Source organism: Marmota flaviventris, chromosome 4 (assembly GCF_047511675.1).
Source record: "Marmota flaviventris isolate mMarFla1 chromosome 4, mMarFla1.hap1, whole genome shotgun sequence".
NCBI classification, from domain to species: domain Eukaryota; kingdom Metazoa; phylum Chordata; class Mammalia; order Rodentia; family Sciuridae; genus Marmota; species Marmota flaviventris.
Window position 1 is genome coordinate 43,443,852 of NC_092501.1, and position 21,185 is coordinate 43,465,036.

Consider the following 21,185-nt stretch of genomic DNA (forward strand, 5'->3'; position numbering starts at 1 on the left):
TATGAGGTAAAAATCAGATTAGGTTGGCTTTTGAAAACAAACAAAATTAGGAAGAAATTTTTAAAGAATGGAAAATAACAATTTTTAAAACGTCTTTTAAGTCCCTGGAGTTCTGCTTGGAATCATCACAAACATTCAGCTTATCACCTCACGATTGGCTATTGATTTTCCACTTCATGCTAAGGAAACAGGAGTTCAGAAAGGTCATGTGACTTGCCCAAGGACAAGAGAGCAATAATAGATCTAACATCTGCACCAAGAGCAGCTGACTCCACACTCCATATCCTTCCACACTCCAGAGCCAACCAAAGAAATGAGGAATCAGAGCCTGACCACAAAGAGTCACATCTGGGAAGAGGAAATGAAAGGTTAGGCAGGTTTGCATGATCCAAATACAGCCAATACATAAAGCCAGAACTAAGGTTCCATATTCATTTACCTATTATCTTCCCAAGCTCAGCCTGCACAGAGATGAAGGCCCAGCACCCTGGCTTGGGTAGAAAGACCCCGACAACCCATAGCTACCAGCATTTGCCTCCACCCCTTCTTCTCTGCCTTCTCTCTATGACCGACCACATCTTTGGCTTCTTGGGGCTTATAATAAAGCTTAGACTATACAACCCCTGTGGGAACACCCTGTGACCTACATTTTGAAGGGTGGTAACTGCTGATTTTATCTGAGTCCATTCCCCAAAGTCTGTCACAATCATACAAAAGGGGGGATGGTCCCAAGGGAAAACTCTGAGGGCCTGGCCCACCTATACTTTTTTCCTTTTTGAACCCCAGTGATAATCCAGGTGATCCCTAAATTCCTCTACCATTCTCTGGTGGGGAGTGGTGGGGAAGGTGAAAATCTCTGCTGCCAAAGCAAGGCTTATGCTGGGGAAGGAGAGGGTATCTAAGCTAACATTCAGGCTCAGGATCTGAAGCTCACAGAGCAAAGCTCCCTCCCCAGCCCCCTGTTCACCTCCCACCTTCCCAGAGTAAGGGGAAGCCAGCTAGAACAGGGATCAGGGCCAGAACAACATGGCCAGTGAGGACACAATCCATCTCCAATAGACAGTAAGAAATCAGCACCTGCCACCTTTGTATATTGTGTGAAGATTGACAACTTTCAAATTCTTACATGGCAGAAGCCATGGAAGCCCTGCCACTTTGCTGAGACAATGGTGCAGAGAAGGGACAAGGAAGCACAATCCTCTGGAAGTGGATCGACTGCTCAGTCAACCCTCCTAAGGTATGGAACCGAGAGGCTGTCTAGAGCCCACCATTCATTCACCCTGCTCTCGCCTTCCCAGGAGGGAATGGAAGAGAGGTAAATGCCCTGTCGGAAGAATCCAGTCTGTCTGAACTCAAAACCTAGCCAGGAAGTTGCCAACCACCCAGCAGCCCTCTTTCCTACCCTCCTACCACCATTAGAAGAATGCTTCCACAAAACTGCCCTGTAAGAATGAGGCACAGCCATCCCAGTGCCCAAGGACTCTGTGATAAGGACACACCTTTGAGAGGCTAGAACATAGCTGGACACATGTGAGGTGCTGCAGGAAGAAGCACAAGGATCTCAGGTAGAGACAGAGGTATCTGTAGCAGGATGGCCTGACCCTACCAAGGCTTTCCCTCCTGGGGCCTTGGTATCTCCAACTAGAACAGGGTTTTTATTGACTAGTCCCTGATACCACTAGAGTGATGACCCCAGCTGGTACTAAGATCATTTATTCCAAATACAGATTACAGCACTTCTCATCCTACAGCCCAATTCAATTTAGTAGGTCTTGGCTGGGCCCTGAATCTGCATTATTGACAAGTTCCTCAGAAAACAGGGACATGCTTCCAGACATGTAGCCAGAGGACCAGGTATCAGCTTGGGTAGGGGCTGCAGTTGCTTTGGGGATCCTCTGAAAGTAAAAGAGCCTTGTTGGTTGGGGTACAGCACACAGACTGAGGGTCAGGAGAGGAAAACTCCTTGCAGACAATTAACTACCCAAAGAAACTAATATCCATCTGTTTTTGTATCACCGATTATAGAGCCCCAAAGCACTGGGAATTTTTGTTTTTGTTTGGGAATATTTGGTGGTAGACTATAGATGGATTCAGACATGTAGGGAAAAAATTAAACCTAAAACTTGATTACGTTTATCACAAAAAACAGCAAACTCAGCTGAAAATGTACCACAAGGCAGGAAAATAGTGGTAGAAACTGTATCTTTTATTTATTTATTTATTTTAACCTACAAGACAATCCTGTTCCTTGGAATGCAAAATGTACCCTCTTTTTTGAGGTTCCTGGAGAAGGCTGAAAGGCAGATGGCCCTTCCCTTCCCAGAGCTGGCCTTAAAGACATGGAAGGCGGAAGGGCCTTCCATGTTTAGGAATCCTAGAAAGTGCTCTTTTGCCACCAGAAAGTGCCCTTTAGCCAACCAAATCAGAATCCCCCCTCTCTCCCTGACTGCAGTTCCATAAAGAAACTACTAATAAATTAACAAATAAACCAATTCAGTTTGGGTGACTCAATCCTGTTCCACTTGCCCAGGGTCTTTGAGACATGATTATTCTGTGGTGACACAGGGAATCTCACCCTGAAGATCCCTTGTCTCCTACAAGTCCATCCAGTTCAGTATGGAGAACAGATGCCCCACAGGGAACCTCACAGAGATGCAAACAGCAGGGAGACTCATGCTGTGGAGCATGGATTCTCCTTCCACAGGGCACCTGGCTTCTCTCCCCACCTGCTTTACTCTCTTCACCCCACAAACCACATAACCAAACAAGAAATAACTGCTTGCACAGATGCTGGGGCCCAAAGCCAAGTCAGAGAATCCCAACAGCCAGACCTAACCCAAAATGACTTCAAAGTGAACATGGTCATTGGCATCTCACCTTATCTGCTAACCAAGTCATACTGAAGGAAAGCAGAACTTGGCCCTCTATTAGTGATGTGTCCATTAACACCTATATCATTTACCTTAAAGTACACACACACACACACACACACACACACACGACTAAGCATATTGGCTTCCTACAAGTAGATGGACAAACTTTTCCAAAACTAATTACCACCCAGTAGAGAAGAATCCAAAATCTATTTTGTGTGCATATAAATATTATTATTACCTCAAACTGTCTCAATTCCAAGAACTTATTAATAAAAAATATTTATATAGCAAATACAAGGCACATGTTTGTCAATTCATCAACTTCTCAAAACAGGGTCAAAGGTAGAATTATTTAATAATGTTGAGACAACATATCAGCAATCTGAGGAGAGTTAAATAAGCATGTCTTGGAAAACAGAGTATCTCAGTAGGTCCGTGTTAATCTTATCTTTTTTTTTTTTAATAAACTTGGGTTCCTCTTCTTTTTGTAGTTAGAGATGAACAGAATGCCTTTATTTTATTTGTTTATTTTTATGTAGTGCTGAGGATGGAACCCAGTACCTCACACATGCTAGGCAAGCACTCTGCCACTGAGCCACAACCCCAGTTTAATCATCCTTTTTTTAAACAGTATTTGGAATTGAATCCAGGGTTTCACGTGTTAGGCAAGCTCTCTCCCACTGAATTACACTCAGCCCTTTCTATTTTACCTTGAGACAAGGTCTCTCTAAGTTTCCCAGGCTGGCCTTGAATTTGCCATCCTCCTGCCTCAGACTGAGTAGCTGGAATTATAGGCATGTGTCATTGTCCCTGGCCTCATTTTCTGAGGCAACAGGGAAAAAGTACAAGACTACTCAAAATTCCCATATGATTAAAAGAAACTTTAAAATAATACAGGAAACAAATAATAAGTGATATGCAGCTGTAGCACTTATGAACATTATGAAATGGAAAATCAATATAATTAACAGATAAAAATAATGTCACTGGAAATTTTAATTTTTAAATTTTTTTGCAGGCCAGGGATTGAAACAATGGCCTTGAACATGTGAAACAAGTGCTCTACCCCTGAGCTATATTCCCCCAGCTGGAAATAAAATTTAAACAATATCCAGAGATACTATTTCACACTTCTTAATTTAACAAGATAACCACCACTATTGCTGGCAAGCATGTTTGTATCTTGCTGGCAGCAAAGAGATCTGTTACTACCCTTTCATTTAACACCCCCAAAATCTGGTCATACCCTTAAACCAATAAATTCATGACCAAGAATATGCCTCATGAAAATAAACCATGAGAAAGAATACACACTATGAAATGTGAACATCACAGTTTGCATGATGGAGCAAATTTGTAAGCACATGGGTAAAAAAGGCCAAAGTGGAATTCAGGAGCTTGAAAATGGTTGCATGGTGTGTAGCCTTTAGGTGATTTTCCAAAAAGGTTTCCACTATCACCCTCACCATTTCCTCCCTGGTGTTATAAATGTAAATAGAAGCGACTGCTAGGGTGGGCAGGGTGGGTGGTGACGAGCCCTGCAGTCATCATAAACAGGGCTCCTGTCTACTTCTGTTACATTAAGCTGTATGATTCCTCCCCACTGTCCATTTGTAATTTGAAAAGTAGCACATGCTCAACTATAAAATATTTGATCAATTCAGAAGTGTGAAAAGTGAACTGGGCAATGAGAACCCACTCCAACATGGCTTTCTAACTGTTTGACCACAGCTCACAATATGAAATACATTTCATGGGTTGAGGATGACTAATTTCAGTGTAGAGCATTTGGGATTGGAGCTTTCGTACCACCAAAAACAAAAAAAAAAAAAAACAACAAAAAAAGGCAAAGCAAAATGAAATACGTAATACATTTGACAAAAAGTAATCCAGTGTGCACAAATTTGCATGCACAAATTTAAAATGATATTCCTGGAATAATACTTCCTCTTTTCACATGCTGTGCATTTTAGATTTGCTCTTATTTAAATTTTTATCAAAATTATATCTACATATAATCTAAGAACCAACTATTATAAAAACCGTGCTGAGAAAAAAGTAGACCCTGGCCCCACCCCTAAGTTAGGCCTCCTCTCCTAAGGACATTCAACTTCTAGATGACTCTTGTTTATACCTACTATCTCTTAGAAATGTCTGTATATAATGTTTGAATTACTAGTCCCTGCTTTTCAAATTGGGACATTACCTGTCTACTTCCTACCCTGAAGATGAGGATTTAACTAGACTGCCCTTGAACCACCTTGCCCCTGAGCTACCCTTCCCATGTCTGACCTTTTCCATCTCTCCTCCATGATAAGATGTAGAAGTGGCTAGAGTAATTTTCAGAGCTGATACTACAAAGTTACCATACGGGTCATCAAAAAGAGCCAAGTAAACCACAATTGTCTGCTTTTCCCGTGCAATTTTTATTTTCTCTGGAGTTATTTTCATTTTTGTTTGCTTCAATTTTTATAATTTACCAATAGTCAATCTCAAATTCATCTTTTCCCATATTTTTATTGATGCATTATAGTTGTACATTATGATAGGATTTGTTGTTACACATTCAAACATGCACATAATATAACAATATAATTTGGCCAAAGTCAACCTCAAATTCAATGCCAGGTGTCTAAATCTACTCTGAATAAGTTCTTACACACCAGCTGTTCTATCTCTAATCCCTTCCAGAGGCTTCTGAGCTGCTTCCATCTCACCTGATGCCTAGGGCTCCCTTTCCCTTTTGGGATACAGTCTTCAGAAGCTCTGGTCTTTGGCTCACCTTCGTGAAGAAAGGTTTCAGTGCAAAAGGCGAGTTTTTCCGAACAGGTATATCTGAAAACATCTTTGTGCTCCTTTCGCCTATGCTACATAGGTGCTCTATCCAGCTAATCTTCACTCTTTTTTTCTCCCACATTTCTTTATTAGTGCATTACAGTTGTACATATTGATGGGATTTGTTGTTACATATTCCTACATGAACACAAAATAATAATATTCTACCTTCACTCTTTAATAAGTTTGTGTATACAATTCTATACTGAGAAGCAATTTCATGGAGAACAATGAGGCATTGCTCCACCATCTTCAATATTCTTCTAGAGCACTGAGAAGCCCCAAAGTACTGATTCCTTATCTTTGTATTTTTTTAAATATTTTTTTTTGTTATTGATGGATCTTTATTTAATTTATTTATTTGTATGTGGTGCTGAGAATTGAACCCAAGGCCTCACACGTCCCACAAGCACTCTACCTCTGAGCCACCACCCTAGCCCCCCTTATCTTTGTATTTGACCTGTTTTTTTCTCTCTGTGAACTTACAGGATTACCTAGCTCCCCAGCTTACTGAGATTTCAGAGTATCGGTCTATGTCTACCTTCCACCATGTGGCTCAACATTCAGAGGACCATTCCTATTTAGGAAAAAAAAAAAAACAGCTTTCTAGTCTAGGAATGTCTTCCTTGAGATTTTATCACTTGCATTCTTTGTTTTCCCTTTTGGCTACAACTTTTAATGGATATGGGAAGCCTGGCTCATTCTTTCTTTCTTTCTTTGTTTTCTTCTTCTTTTTTTTTTAACCTATTATCTGTCTTTTCATCTTTTTGCTCTATTTCCTTGAAGACTTCCTCAACTTTACCTTCTAATAATTCTCTGATGGTTTTGCTCTGCCCACATTTCTTAATTTTTAAATAACTTTTGGTTTTCCACATGTGATTTTTTTCATGGTTATCTATTCTTATTTCATGTATGGAGTATTTCTTTAACTCAGTATATTTCTGAGTTTTTTCAAAAATTGTTTTCTCTAAATAGAATGTTTCTTTCAAGTTTTTTTCCCCTTATTTGCTTTGCCTTCTTTCATGTTAGTTACTTTCTTAATATGTCTACTAGTCTTTGGTAATCCTCATGACTAAGGTGGATGACAAGAAGTTAACTGGGACACGCTAAGTCCCTGGGCAGCTAAGTTTCTGTCTAGAGTGATCTAGCTGGCCTTTTGCTGGGAAATCTCTCTTATCAGCATCATTTGTTTTTTCTCTTTTCTTTCTAGGCTGGTTAGGTTTCCCCAGTGAGATTGGCTGGTTATTTATTTATCCATTTATTCATTCATTCATTTGTTTATTTATTGGTACTGGAGATTTAACCAGGGGCACTTTACTGCCGAACTACATTCCCAGCCCTTTTTATTTTTTATTTTGATACAGGGTCTCACTAAGTTGCTTAGGGCCTTGCTAAACTGCTGAGGCTGGCCTTGAACTTGCAATCCTCCTGCCTTGGCCTCTCAAGCCTCTGGTATTATAGGTGTATGCCACCCCTCTGGGGAGACTGCTTTTTAATCACCAAGGGATTGGATATCAGTATTCTAGAAACCAAATAGGGTTAGAAGATTGGGGAATAGAGGTGATCTTCATATGAACCCTCCAAAATACTTGGAGTCTCCAAGGCCCTTGGTTTTTTTTTTTCCTTCTGCAGAATTAATCTCCAATATGCAGCTGAAAAGTGGGAGAGGCAATCACCTAGCATCACAGAAGGAGGAAAGGAGTCTAGGTATGTAACCACATCAGTTGCTTTCAAACCATCATATTACCCATCTTGGATGCTCTTCATCCCCTCTCACCCCTCAAAATAATCTGGTGCCATCAATTCTTTCATTTTAAACTGGAATACTTGTCCATCAATTCCTAGTTTGCAAAAGTTTTCTTGCTGTTGTTTTCTTTCTCATTCTACCCATGCTCATGGGTTCATTTTTTAAAATCCTCCTTAACTTATGTGAGGTTTTCAGAGAAAGTAAAATTAGGTCTGTTCAATTCATCACTTCTATCCCAGGAAGATCTCAAAGTATTTTTAGTTGCTACTTTTTATTTAGTAAAGTATAAAAGTCAAGAAGAAGAATCTATCACCACATTAAAAAAAAGGGGGGGGGGGGGGGCAAAAGAGACTTTGTTCATGCAATTAAGGTGAATAATCAACTGGTCTTAAAATAGGGAGATTATTGAGTAGGTCCAAAGTACAGTCATCCCTCTGTATCTGCAAGGGATTGATTCTAGGACCCCCTTGGAAAACAAACCAGAGATGTTCAAGTTCCTTATATAAAACAGTGTATTATAACCTTCACGCATCCTCTAAAACTTTAAATCATATCTATATTATTTACAATATCTAATACCATGCAAATGCTTTGCAAATGTTGTTTACTGTATTGTTTAGAGAATATTGCCAAGAAAAAAAGTCTATACATGTTCGGCACAGATGCCATTTTCCTTTCCAAGTATTTCTGATCTGTGGTCATTTGAATTCAGATACAGAACCCACAGATACATAGGACCAACTGTAATTACATGAGCCTTTATAAACAGAGCTTTCTCCCAGTCAAGTGCAGAAGCATCAGTGAGAGAGATTCCAAGCATGAGAAGATCTGATGTACCTTTGGCTGGGTCTGAGACATGGGGGCCACCTGCAAGGATCAGAGAGACTCCAGGAGTTAACCTCTAACCCTGGCTAGCATCCAGCAAGGAAGTGGGGACCTCTGTCCTACAACAGCAAGGAACTGAATCCTGCCAACAACAGGAAGAATGAGCTTAGAAGTGGATCCTCCCAAGTCTCCAGAAAGAAACACAGTCCTGCTGACACTGTGATTTGGGCCTTGTGAGGCCCTAAGCAGAATCAGAGTTGAGTTTTGTTGTACTTGGACTTCTGACCTATAAAAACTGTGAAATAATAAACATGCATTGGCTTAAAGAAAAAGGATGGATTGGAAAGGCTGAAAAGGAAAGACATCCAATTCAGAAGAAAAAAAAAAAAAAAAGATTGGGCCTTTAAATTAAAACCTAAGTTTACAAATTTGGTGCAGTGGTGCATAACTGTAATCCCAGCTACTCAGGAGACTGAGGCAGGAGGATTGCACATTCAAGGCCAGCCTAGGAAACTGAGCAAGATCCCCATCTCAAAATAAAAATTTAATAAGGGCTGGGGATGTACACAGCAGCAGAGTGATTGCCTACATGCACAAGGCCTTGGGTTCAATCCCCAAAACTGCAAAACCAAAACAAAACAATCACCACCACCCAAAAAAAAAAAAAAAAACCTTGAGTTTACAGAAAAATTCATTACCTTTTTACAGATCAGCTGCATACAAACATCACCCTCACCAACTGACATTCAAGAAGCAACTGTTTGTTGAGCTTCCCAGCCATGTTAAAATCTGGCTAGTGTCTAGCTATCCCACACCCGAGGGAGTTGGGCCCTTGCTCCTCAAGCTGGGCCCTTCGGAGGGAATGGCAGCCACTTGCACACTCTCCTTCAGGGTCTCCTTTCCCCATTAGCATCTCCCCATTCTGACCTGTCCTCTTTGGAAAATATCTGTTTTAAAATTGGTACTGACTCTCTGGTCAGATATCACCACCAATAACATGAATTTGCGGGAAATGCAAAGTTTCAGTCTCCCTCAATGTGTATTTTAAATAGATCAGAATTTGAGAAACTGAGATACCAGACTCATTCCTGACACAGATACACAAACAAAAGCGAAGAAGACAGACAGCCTGCCAGACAGATTGAGGCACAAAGGGAAGGAAGTGAAGAAAAGGGAACTCAGTGCCACACTGCCTGACCTAGCTATAGGCAGTAAAGTTCTCAGTGAGCTCTGTCCTGAACTAAAGCTTACCACCCTCCTAAGAGGTGGTTACACACCTAGCATCCCCTCCACTACTGCTCTCTGCTGGTGGCTCCTTGCCTATTATCTTGCCACTGAAACCTATCCCAAGCTCCACGCATAAAAGTTAACTATGGACCAAGGAGTGCCATTTGGATCCCTCAGGTATCTCAATCAATGTGGCTACCAACTGGGTTCCCCAAGGGCACCTTCAATCACCTCCAATCACAAAGCCATCTGCTCAGAAGCTGTTCTTAACTGCTCTCCTCCTCCTCCCAGGGACCCACAGGTCAGTACTTCATTTTCTTACAAGAAGGTCTGAAGGTCTCCTGCCTGGCTCTCCACCTCTTCTTCCACTCCTCCTCATGCCCCTCTCTTTTACCTGAGGATCAAGTGACCTTAAACACAAAACCATGCACCCACATTCTTAGCTAAAATGGGCACCACCCCTCCAATTTAATCATCCTTGCAATCTCCCTTTCTCTCTATTGTCCAGAGACAGCCATCCACCAAGAATTAACTTTTCACCTTGCCTTCAAGGCTCCCAGTACTGGCAACTGACCCAATCTCAAGCCCAACCAAATAGGAAAGGGCAGTCACATTCCCAACAGAATTAGGGCCTCTTCTGCATCTCTAAGCAGTACAACTTAGGCCCTGGATATTCCAACCATCTAAGAAGGGGGTGCCTCAGGGCCCACTGGGCACCAGAGAACCTTCACAGGCCAAAGGAACAGATAGGCCTCAAGAGAGATGCCTAGGCAGGGGGTAGATGGGCATGGAAGGGAAAGGGGCTCCAGCAGGCAGTAGGAGAAAAAGTTAGTATGATGCAGGCCAGAGTAGGCAGCCCACAGGAATCTCACTGAGCTGCCCCAAGGCACCACCATACTCTGAGAGGCAAAGAAGGGGCTCAGCTCTCTCTGACTCACTCTCAGAGTCGAAAGTATCTATGTCCTCTGCTGACCCAGTCCCTAGTTACCCAATACCCTAGGCCTAGGGTCTACCAGACAACAAGGCAGCAGACACTCACTGGCATCAGGAAATGTGACTACACTGTGGGAAGGAACCACAAAGTTGTACAGAATTTGGGGTGAGCCAGCTTCCTTCATCACAGGGTGACAAGCAGTGCTCCAGAGCACAGGTATGGGAGAAGGTAGGCTCCCAGGATCATCAGGCCCTTGACCACCAACCCTAGGATATCTTCCATGTGGAGGTTCAAGAGAAGCTGGGCCACCAACTCTGAGCCACAGATCTAGCTTGAGGTTCTAAGTGCGTGGCTTCCTGTAAAAACACTGAGCTTGGCAAATTAAGCATTGTAAATTTCCACCACCAAAAACCCACAACCCCAAACCTGCTGAGTTTCACAAGCATCAGGGGCCTCTTCACTAATTGATGAAAGAAGCCTTTGCCTCCTTCAATGCAGTCATCAGGAGAGAAGCCCAGGGAGGGGTGGACAGGGGTCAGTGGAGGGAAGCAGGAAGGAGACTCTGCGGGAGAGGTTGGGCCTGAAAAATCACTAATCCAGTGATTTTAAAACTTACTATTTTTATTATTTTTTAAGCTACAGAAGTCTTTGTTCAAAGAAACTCTGACCCAGAAACCCAGCTTGGAAGTAGGCAGAGTTCAGGTCACTTTTCTCTGCAGGTGACTGGGGAGAAAACGGAACTCTGTGGGGTGACCACAAAAAAACAACCAGCTAGATCCACATGATACCAAATTCCACAGAACATCCAAACTGCTGAAGGACATGTTTCCAGAATCCCATTGAGTTCAACAGGGCTGGTATAGACCTGGAAAAGCACATTTTTAAAGAGCTGTCCTTCCCAGCAGTCAGTCTAAAGAAGCCTCCACTAGCCATATCTGGAACAATCTGAGAATCAAAACAGACAAGAATTCTGAGTGGATTCTAATACACACACGGATAAACAAACAAATGGGAGAAAAGAAAGATAAATGCCAAAGAATAAATACAGAAGGAATTATGGAATTACATCTTCACCATTCAGCAACCATGACAGATATAACCCATTCTGTCAAGGATGGTCAACAGATCCTAAAACTAGCTGATCAAAGTTTGATGGGAAACTGCACATTTTCATAGTCTCAAATTACTCCCCATAGGGCACTTGTTAATTACAAAGAGCATCAAAGTAACTTAGCAGTGGAGAAACCCAGCCAACAACACAATAAGCAAATGATCACTGCTAATATCACTAGTAATGAGTCAAATTGAATAAAGACATCATGTGCCTCCCCAGGGGAAGCACCTATGACATAAACTCTCTTGTTCAAAATGCTTAACCTGAATCTAATCATGAGGAAACATCAAACAAAGCCAAATTAAAGGCGATTCTACAAAATAAATGGCCTCAAGTCAAAACTTAAAGTTTGCAGTCCTTTTCATTGGGGTGGGGGTGGGGGTGGGGGGGAAGCAGACAAAACATAAGGCAACAAACAAGCCTCTGCAGGGGACCCCAGAGGAAATTCTCAGAATGATTCATCAGGCAACTCACTCAACTGCACCAGCAGCTTCAGGGTATTACCTGCCCGCCCAGGTGAGGCAGGGCCTGCTCATCCACAGCTGCTGCCCCACCCCATCCTCTCAAAGGGGTGAAAGAAGGATGGCACTTTCCTGGCTTGCAAGTTTATTTCCCACACCACTTGCCTTCTGCCATCCAAGATGAGGCTGCCCACTCATGGGAAGATTTGGAGTTGACATTGTCATGGTGCCTTGTGCTCTGATAATCATGGCCTATTCTGAAAACTTAAGTCCAGGTCAAACCCCTATGGACACAATCCTTTCACATGCCCCAGGCAAAAGCACATGAGAGTCTCTTTCTCAGCCAGCTGCACACAAATGAGCCACATGTGGGCCTGTTTACAGCAGCATCTCCAAGGTGAACAAGAACACAGAAGGCCAACTTGCTGTGCCTCAGGACAACTGTGGGACAGAGTCCCATATCCACTCAGAAACTCTCAAGGGAGGACCAGAGGGCCAAGGGCAGCCCAATTTAGCAAGGCTGCAGACAGCCTGCCCAGCAACCCCTGAGTACACAGCCTGGCTTAGCAAGCCCGTCAAGGAGGAGAGGCTTTGTTGTGGGAGACAGCACCTCAGGACTTGTTTCTACATGTTTGGGGTGCAGCTGCATGCCATGAACCCAGAATGACTCTCTGCAGACAACTCTGACTCAAGAGTAGGACCTGGCTGTGGGACGTGGGAGAGGATTCCCACTCCTAAATGCAGGGCCAAGTAGGTGCTGAGCACAGGAAGGAGGTGCATCGGAAGCTCATCAGGAAATGCTCCACAGTACAGCTGGTTTAAATGTGAACCAGCTGAGAGCACTGCCTCTAGAGAAACATCATTCTGGAAGCAACAGTGGTGTCTGGCAGATGGGGACATTCGGCCATCCAACCTGGTGGCTGCCAACTGTCTCAGGACACACTCTGCAATGCAAATCATCAACAGAGTCCCCAGTATGCCCCCAGTTCTAGGCCAGGGGCCTAGAACAAAACCAGTTAGGAGGGAACCACTCCCGAATACTACAGGTTCCAAGAATGGATCCCTTGGGCCCAGCACCTGTAATCCCAGACAGGAGGCTGAGGCAGGAGGATTTCAAATTCAAGGTCAGCCTGGGAAGCTTAGTGAAACTCTGCCTCAAAGTAAAAGCTAGAAAAAGGGCTGGGGATGTAGCTCAGTGATAGAGGGCCCCTGGGTACCCCATTGGGAATGGGGGGAGTAGCCTATGGATCTGTTCCAGCGAAAAAATACAACTCTGCTTAAATGACTGGATTTTGCTGGTTATTGAGGAGCTGCTCCAGTAACTCTGCTAGGATTTGACCCGCATGCCTAATGGAGACTTGAAATGTTTTCTTTGTGTGTGTTGCTCCACCTCTCTTCTCCTACGAAGGAAACTACTTAAGAGAATTTCAAGTAATACATATTTAGTCCTTTCCTCCATTTATTTCATGGCTAAAAGGCATAAAGGGTACTTATGGATGTTTAAAAATCTTTGTATCCAAACTACATAGTCTGCTACAATATACTGTGTTAAGACAAACACCCCAGTTCACCCTGAGGAAGGCATTCTGGAGAACACCCGAACTCTACCAAGCAGTTCAGGGTGGGACACTTTTCAGCCCAAGGCAGAGCCTGGCTCCCAGCCTCCTACAAGCAAAGAAAAGCCTGGGGGTGGGGAGATTTACAAAGCTAAAAACAAGCAAGCAAAAAACCTTCCCAATGAAGTTATGAAAAGTGAAAAGGGGCAGAGATAAGCAAAGCTATGTGATGTGTTGGAAAAAATGTCAAAAGAGAAACCGAATAGAAGGGGGTTTAAAACTGTAAATCAATGAAATCAGTAGTGGGAGACTACTGACAAGGACTGAGAGGAAGCCAGTAAGAGATCAGCAGGACAGCTCCAAAAGCAGAGCCCAGAAGGGCAGGGATTCTCAGCAAATGGGCAGGGGAGCTGGAGTCTCATCCCCAGGGACCTAACTGTACCCCCAACCCTTCACCAGAATATAGGGGGTGGGTAGGAGATGCTAGTGTGAACAAGACAGTCACATGTCTTTTCCACAGCAAAACTACAACAAAATGTAATTTTATAGTCCCTCTTCTGAATTATTTATTTGAACTTCAACATACACCAAAATATTTTTATGTAGAATGCTTTGAGTTTCAATAAAGTGAAAAGAACTCCTACAACCTGATTCTGATTCTGTCCTCCAGCTGGACCAGACAGGGACAAACGGGATAGGACAAATGACACCAAATGGCCTGGAGAAGCTCCAATTACCCACCTCAGCTCTATGCCCCAAAGATGAACTCACCAGTAGGCTTGGAGCCATGGGAGCTTTGGGGTACTAGCCCCACCTCCAAGACACTCCTAGCGCCCAGGAATACATGTGTGTGCTGCATGCCCTAGGAGAGGGGCCACAGATATAGAAGTCACCAAACCCATCTTAAGTGGACAGTTTTAAGGAAGGCCAGAGAGTAAAGATCTCAAAACCACAAAACAGACTGGTGGAGAAATAACAGGGTAGGTGCATGAGCCAGTGCTTTTCAAATGTGAAAGTGCATGCATATCATATGGGAATCCTGTTAAAGATTCTGATTCAGCTAGTCTGGGTGAGGCCCCCAGGACTGTCTCAACAAGCTCCCAGGTGATGCTGATGCTGCCTATCAACAAGCCTGTGGGAGGCATTCTGAATAGAGAGGATGGGAGATGCCAGAGAACAAGCCACAACACCAATGCACAGGAGGAAACCAACCATTAAGTGAAGCATGTCCTTACTGTGCACTGATTTACAAGGATGCAATCAGCTTTCCTTGAGAAACACTTTAATTTTGGAATTTGTTGGTTATCTTAGGGTATCCCACTGGATTGTCACAGATGTCTTGCTGTTTTTGCCATGCTGGGGAATCAAATCTGGAGACCAGCGAATGCTCTGCGGTGACCAAACACTGAGCCACAGCCCTAGCCATCACATGTTATTTTTATTCCCATTCCACCACTGCAAACGCTACTCTAACCAAAAGATGAGCAAACCCTGCCTCCCTGTTCCTTGGACTTCTTCCAAGACCATAGGCTTCCAGTGACATGCTGGCAGAAACAGAGCCCGGAGTAGCGACATGGGCTGGTCCCAAAGACAATGAAAGGAAAGCAGGAGGGCAGCAGACACAAGGAGGTCTGGCAGATAGTACTGGTTAGGGCTGGGAAGACCAGGGGATGGAGGCTGGGTGGGGAAAGGCAGATAAAGGGCCAGAATCCCATGCTGAAGGAGCAAAGGAACAGCAGCGAAAAAAACATTTTATCTCCTGGAACCTGTGAACAAAACAATGAAAAAACTGAAACTGAACCCCCCCCCCCCCGCACCCCCACCCCACCCCCGCACACTAAGGTAAAAAACAGAAACTATTTAAGTACAGAGGGTATCTTTACATTTTCATTTCTACTTTGAACCATCTGTCTTCACTTTGGCAAGAGATAATAAAATGTTTTCCTTTCCTTTCCCCTGGTCCCCCTTCACAAGAGAGGGGTGGCTATAATAATGAATAACAGTAATATGTCATTTCCAAGAAAAAAGCCAAGTTGAGGTCTAAGGCAAGACTTTACCCCTGGTCACATACAGCCCTTGAGAACTGGCAATGTGTTTGGGTTCAAGGTGGCAGGTTTCCAGATCTCAGTTAAGAAGATCATTGCAGTCCCTCAAGAATCTGACAAAGAAATGCCCAGGAAAAGAGGACCTTTGTTCATCCCATCTGAGGGAATTTTCTTCCAAGATTCTGAGCTGGCAAGAGAGGTTCCTGGCAGTGACTGCCCACAGGACTAAAAAGGTCACAGTTAAAACCTTTTGAAAGTTCATCTGAGCAACCTGTCCTTCTGTCTTCTAGCCAGAGGCCCATGCCAAGTGGTCTGGACTGGCCAAGGTCACCCAGGGAGCCAGTGCAAACCCCAGGCTCTGCCTCCATGTGCTCTTTCCTGAGCAATGTGTGTGACCTTTTCCATGCATGCAACTACCCTCTCCTCGAAAGTGGCATCTGTGTTCCAGCTCTTTTTGCTTTAAGTCTCCTGGATGCTACAACATTTGCTGAAATGAGGACACCCCAAGGTGCAATCCTCTTTGTGGCTGAGACTTGCTTCCTAATTTGTAAGACTAGGCTGATTAAAAAAGTCAGCTAAGACAGCCAGTCAGGCTGATCTACACATGGGTGGGTTTTGAAAGGTTAAAGTAAAAATGTTCTGTACAAAACAACTCTATATTTCAAAGGCTGGTGACTATTACAGATTCTAGGACAGTTCAAAAAGCAGGAGAAAGAGAAAGCAGGGCAGGTACTCCAGAAAGAGATATCATATGATGGGTGACAGAAGTGGCCCTTGGCCCAACCTGTGACCACACATGGCTGGAGATAGATAGACCCCCCAGAGAAAATGTTCCTTCTGCTCACCAAAAACTGGGAGGAGGAACAAGAGAAATTCAGTGTGAAAGGGGCGGGGCGGTTCCCTCCAGATGAAAAATCCTCACAACCATAGAGATGAAAATAAAAAGAAACTTTTCTCAACCAACCCCGCCCGCCACTGGTGGCTAAGAGCTCTTTCTACATTGACTTCAATGATGATCACACTGTGCCCAGGAGTGGCTTTTTCTGCCAAGGACCAGAAGGCTAGTTCTGGTGTGTATGTGGGGGGGAGGGGGGGCAGGGGAGAGAAAAAGAGAGTCTCTTTCTGTCATGTACACACTCAGTGGCCACAAACAGATGAGACCTCTTTCTTCACCGTACAAGTTACTATCATTCTGATTCATAAGAGGGGCAACTCTGTAAATAAAGGAAACCTCGGCATTGCAGGGAAATGGGGTACAGCCAGGGGCTGCCATGCCTTTGCCTCAGCAGGCAGACTTCTGTCGTAAGTGCTTCCGCTGGTGCAGCGTGCCCGCCGCCTGCTGCCCGCCTGAGATTCAAGAGCCCGGAGATGGCAGAACAAAGGAAAATGGCTGTGGCTCAGTCAGCGGTGGTTGCTGGCTGGGCTGCCAGCGAGCAGGCTTTTCTGCAATTGAGTGCTGGAACAGGGATGAGGGACACCGGGTAAGTACAAAGGAAGGTGGAGGCCCTGTGAAACTCACAGCAACCCAGGCACGTGCCTGGCCCCCACCCAAGGGTGCAGCTGGGCCAGGGGGGATGAAGCAGAAATATGCTCCCCAAGGCAGCAGAGTAGGTGGCAGCTGGGCCCCTGGCACTGGGGCTCCTTCCAACAAAAGGGAAAAGGGATCTTGACAGAGGTACCCACCAAGGGCAAGCATGAAGGCATAGCAAGGCCCAGAGTTTGAGAACAAGTGAAAGGTCCAGGAGTGGCTCAAGACAATCTGGAGTGGACCTCTAAGGAGCACAATGGGTTCCTGCAGCCAGCAACAACAGCAGCCCTGGCCACTCCCTCCCCTCCTTCTCTAGTCCCCACCCCCCAAAATCCACAATGGAAGCAACAGGAAACCAGGACAGAGCCCATGAATAGCTCCACTGTCAGTCCCAGGCCCCACCTCCTCAGTTCCACAGGTCAGGCTTTGCAGCCACCAGGACACAATAGAAACCTCTGTGCTACTGGGGCCCTTAACAACAGAGCTGCTGGCATGAGGAACTCTGGACTTCTCAGGGGGGTTGTGTGTAACTGCAATGGTGAGAAGTTCTCTGCATGCCAGGACAGAAGAGCTAGGGTAGGAACAACCAGGGCAGGGATAAAGGCCAGGGTCTAGTGAGGGGGCTATCTGACAGCCAGCCTTAAAATCTCCCTGTTTCCTGCCCTGCCCTTGTTGTGGTCATCTCAGAGGCACACAGTGGCAACAGCCAGAGTTCTTCCAGGGCAGTGGAGACAATCCTCCCTCCCTCCCCTAATCCATCCCAGGAAGGAAAAATTCTTGTGCCTTACCCCCTGTTTCTGCTCTGAAAAGAAGTCCCTGCTCAAAACAGAAAGCCTGTCTACTATTTACCCAGGCACCTTTTACATAGGCTTTTAAAATCACAGCATGTTAGGAAGTGCCAGTCAGTCCCAGCAACAGAGCAGGCAGGATACCAGGGACCCCAGAGCAGCAGGCCTGATCCTCACACTAACCCCTAGACCTTCTCTTCTGAAAGCAGGCCAGCTCCAGCTTGGTTCTCAACCAAGGCACCCTCTTCACACCCACCCAGGTCCAGCAAACCCCTGAGGCAGCTCAAACCCACATGTGAGAAGCTGCCTTTCTCTACTCAGATCCCTCTCTCGCTCTGGCTGCCTCCTCACACTCCTATGTCACACTTTTGGGTGCACAGGCCTCATGACCCACAGGGCTCAGCCAAGGGACACAAACATGACGCTCATGGAGACAGGCAAGCCTGAGGTGAACCAAAGACAGGCTGGGATGTGAACTAGACTGCAAAAATATAAGATCCTTTCAGAAGAAATCCTCAGAAACTTCCATTCTCCCTCTTGGAAGAAGGAGTGTTTCCTTCCTGTTAAGCACCCAATGCCTTAATCTCATAGCCAGCCAACATGTATGTGATACCCTGCAGAAACAAAACACTGAAAGCAACTTCAATGTCTGTCAACAGGGGACTGGTGAAGTGAGTCAAAAGTCACTATTCAGCAGAATGACCTACTGTTTTAAAAAGAATGGACTAAACTCTACTAAAATGGAATAATCCCAGGATAAATTTTAGAGTGAAAAAAACCAGTAAGTGCAGAACAGTGTAATTAGTATACCACCAAGGGAATAAGCTAGAGAGGAGTACAGACATGCCTGACTGGGCACAGAACATCTGGTGACCAAGGGCCCCCCGGGACAGGAGGGGTATGTGTATGCACAATTGGGGACAAAGAAAATATGAATTTTCATTATATCTTTGCTCTGTGTTTTTCATCACATATATATTTTTTAAAAATAAAAAGTTAAACCTAAAGTAACATTTAAAATACCTAAATTCTGTGGCTGGAAGCACAAAAAAACTTTATCTACAGCTCTGCAGACAGATTGTGATATCTCTTGAGAACAAGGAGTAGAGAGGGGATGGGGGAGGGGAGGCAAGAAGAAAGGGATGTAGGGCAAGGAGGAAGGAGAGTGCCAACCCCCAAGCAACTTGGAGTCCCTGCTTACAACTCCATCCCAAATCCCAAAATAGTAAGTTTGCCTAAGAAAAGCACAAACAGGCTCTGATAAAAGCAGAAAAGAAATTATGCCAAACCAAGGACCATCTGTGGGACTCAAGGTCCAGGCACTATTGTGTGTGTCTGTCTGTCTGTCTGTCTGTAACCCAAGCATTCAAGCAGGGATCCTATAGGGCCCCAGTCATTAGTCAGGCTCAAGGTCCTAATCTTATAATCCCATCTCCATTTTAGCAGCTAAAGAAACCTATTTCAACAGATTTCTAGGCCTGGCCCAATTCCAAGGACAAGCTAAAAACAATTTCTCCAAAATCCTAATCCCTTAACCACTAAACTCCATGTACCTTCAGGAAATGGAAGCTACAAAATGGAGTTGTACGATGCATTTGTATATCTATCTCTTGCTAAACAGATACATATATGTTGTTTAAAAGCCCTCTTTAGCTGGCCTATCAATACTCTGCACTCAGAAGCACTGATGTATTTCCTCCAAGTGATTTGGCCCCAAAGGAATAATACAAAAACAGTCCCAGACTCTCCTGCTGCTAAGGGATATGACACAATGGCCATTAAGTGCCAGGAATGGCCAGACCTTCTGGGGAGAGAACTGGAGGGCAGGGAATGGCCATAAGCAAAACCTTTCCATGTAAAGAATGCTCCACCCTATCCCTGGGGATACCAGCACAGGCACAATTTCCTAATGGTCTCAAGTTCACAGGCTGCTCAGGCCAGAGAAAGGAGGCCAGAGAGAGGGCAGGTGCATGTTTGGCTCCCCCTTCTTTAAGATGCTTTCTGATGACTGTTATGTGTTCAACAAGTAACCTCCAAATTAGCAAGCACAAATGAGAGCTCACAAGCAGAACCACACTGGCATTTGGAGCCCTCAGACTTCAGTTTGGGGGAACAAGTTCCTGATCCCCTAGATGGGCTCAGTGCAAGTCCTGGGCAGGTCTTAACCTGAAATCTCACAACCCTGCATGAGACCAAGTCCAGCACTTCTCCAGTCCCATCCCCACCCCTGAGAGGCACTGATTCTCCATAGTATACCTTGTGACATTGAGGCTTTCACCTGCCCCCACCACCTCACCTGCCTCCCAAAGAGAAGCTCCAGGACTACCTTCAGGCAGCCTCACGACTCAGACTCTGAATTAAACTGCTCATCCACCCCTGTGCCTGGGCACACGCCACTCCCTCTTCCTATTTTTCTCAGCATCCCAGGGCCATAGGGAATGAATGCCCCAACACCACACTGACTCTTTTCTTGGCATCCCCCCTCAAAACTTATCCTGTTTACACACTACTTGTATTTCACAGGAAGCAACTATGACAAGGAGACAAAGCGTGTGGGAGGCAGGATGGCTGTGGAGAGCAGGGCTCTGTCACCATTCTTCCCCTGCAAGGGTGGAAGCCCAACACTGGCCTTTGGGAGGTAGGTAGGTCCTTACAGGCAGCCAACAGGTTTTCCCTACAAACAGGCAGCCTGGTTCCTATAACGCTGACTTCTGAGATGAGAGTGGCCAAGACCAAACATACCATCTTCTCCAGGAGGCAGGTGAGAGCCTGCCCTGATTGGTAAGGGGCAGAGTCTGACCAAGTAAGTGGAAGGGCAAACAGAAAACCAGGGGGAGCATGGCTCATGGAGCAGAAGGAGCCAGGCTGACTGGATGCAAGGATCCAAAGGCCTCATACAGGAAAAAGAGCTGTGGGGTTATCACAGGCAGAACACCCAGGAGCTCACACCAGGAGAGCCCAGAACAGAAAGTACTCTCAGTCCAGTCAGAGAGAAGATATGCACAGCACTTCCCTGGGCCCAGCTCAGAAAAAAGAGACAGCACTAGGCTGAGAGAGGGGTGGGGCACAAAGTTGTCAGACCAGTTTGCTAGACCAGACCTGGACAGCAGGAAATGCAAGCAACTCAATTTTGGAAGCCTGGCAGATGGAGCTGTCCAGAGAAAAGTGGCAAGGATTGGTTGGCCAGCAGATCCCACTGTGGGAGATTAGTGGGCTCCAAGGAAATGAAGACCCAGACTATCTATAGTC

At 44.9% G+C, this 21,185-nt stretch overlaps 1 protein-coding gene across 2 annotated transcripts in view; it reads right to left on the bottom strand.

Annotated features, from left to right (window-relative positions):
- The window catches only part of Tspan14 (tetraspanin 14), a 55,745-nt gene that overhangs the window by 28,097 nt on the left and 6,463 nt on the right, over positions 1 to 21,185 (bottom strand). The window lies entirely within an intron of this gene.